Source organism: Tupaia chinensis, unplaced genomic scaffold, assembly GCF_000334495.1.
Source record: "Tupaia chinensis unplaced genomic scaffold, TupChi_1.0 Scaffold000418_1, whole genome shotgun sequence".
Taxonomy (NCBI): Eukaryota; Metazoa; Chordata; class Mammalia; order Scandentia; family Tupaiidae; genus Tupaia; species Tupaia belangeri.
In genome coordinates this window covers 629,971-631,680 of record NW_006159923.1, presented here as the reverse complement: position 1 = coordinate 631,680, position 1,710 = coordinate 629,971, and positions in this window count along the sequence as shown.

Genomic DNA, 1,710 nt, shown 5'->3' with positions numbered 1-1,710 from the left:
GAGATGGCCACACTGCAATCCCTTCTCTTCTATTCTCCTCTGGGGATCTTGGATACACACACACACACACACACACACGCCCATGTGAATTTCAAGCTGTTGGGGTCTGGGACTCAAACCACGGTCAACTATGTGGGAGTCCAGCAACATAACCATTATGCAATCTGCTAGTCCCTCTACTTAATATACTATGTCCACTATTCTCATGATTGCATGGAGATTAACCATAGTCTTGTTTTTCCCAGGAAGTATGTCATTACCCCAAGTCCAGAAGACATTGAGAATTGGAATTGTATGTGAGCAAGGTGAAGGACTATGCAGAAAAAAATGCCGAAAACTTGAAACTGAAGTACACTACTATATAAATGGAAAAAAATGTTGTGTTGGTCCATTTGTAACCATTGCCACTCATACAGCTGAGAATTTTGACTGGCCAAACAGTACGGATTACCTAAGAAACACCTTACACTGAATGATTACCGATAATTTATCCTTTTGGAAATTTTCTAACTCAAATCTCTTCATTATAAAAATGTATTTCAGCTTTTTGCAACTTTCTTTTATTCTATAAAGACTCATGGTTGGAGGAAGAAAGTTGGTGTAAAACACAGCATTTGGAAAAAGACTCCAGCCAAGGAAGAAAGGAAGGGAGGGAAGAGAGAGAAAGGAAAGAAAGGAGAAAGAAGGAAAAGCTCAGATAGTTCGCTAGATGTAGAGAGTATAAAGGAAAGGAGATCATATTTAACCTTCAATTCTTACCACGAAGACAGAAAAAAGATGTGAGAAGACACTTTCCAAAATTGGGCATTTAAATGTCCAGTAAACATATGACAGGGTGTCAACACTCACTCACCATCAAGGAAAAGACAATAAAACCTCAGTGAGATATTACTCGACATGTGCAAAAAATGACAGAACACATGACAAGTTCATATTGTGCCAAAGATGTGGAGGAATCGGAATTCCCTTACACAGCTAGTAAGTATACAAATGAAAAGTTGAACATGTACATTCCATATGCTTCACCAAATCCATTTGTAGGCATATATAGTACAGAAATTAGCAGGTTAATTTACTAAAAGGCATGTACAGGAGTTGTCATAGAAGTATCATTCATCTTAGCCCTGAAGTACATCACTAAGAGAATAAATATACTACATTGCAATGAAAACGGAGTGTTTCTCCACACATTAACATGGAGAAATCTTAGAAGTGAAACAATGAACAAAGAAAGCTATGATGACTTATTAATAAAAATAATGCATGGAAGTCAAGACAATCTATAAAGAAAGTCCTCTGCAATGATCGAAGACTATAAAAGGGTGACTTCTTCCCCTTGCTGCACCAATGTCCTTGCAAAGATCTGTTGCAGATCCTTCTATTAAGAGGTAGAGCCTCGGCCCAGCTACAGCAGTGCAAGTGGAAGGGGGCTGCTGAGTGATGGCCAAGGCCACATGGGAGGTCCAGGTTTGGCTCTAGCTGGCCGTGGTGGCACACACCTATTGCCTTAGGTGTCTGGGAGCCTGATGTGGGAAGGATTGTAAAGGGGTGAGAGCTTGTAGAAACAAATTCTCTCTCTCTTTCTTTCTTTCTTATAATAAGAGTCTTTTTGCCACTACTTGATGGTGGGCTTTGCCAGGTGACTGAGGCCAAGGGCATGTTAGCATAAACTTGAAAAGTTCTTATATATTGGGTCTCACCCTTTCCCTA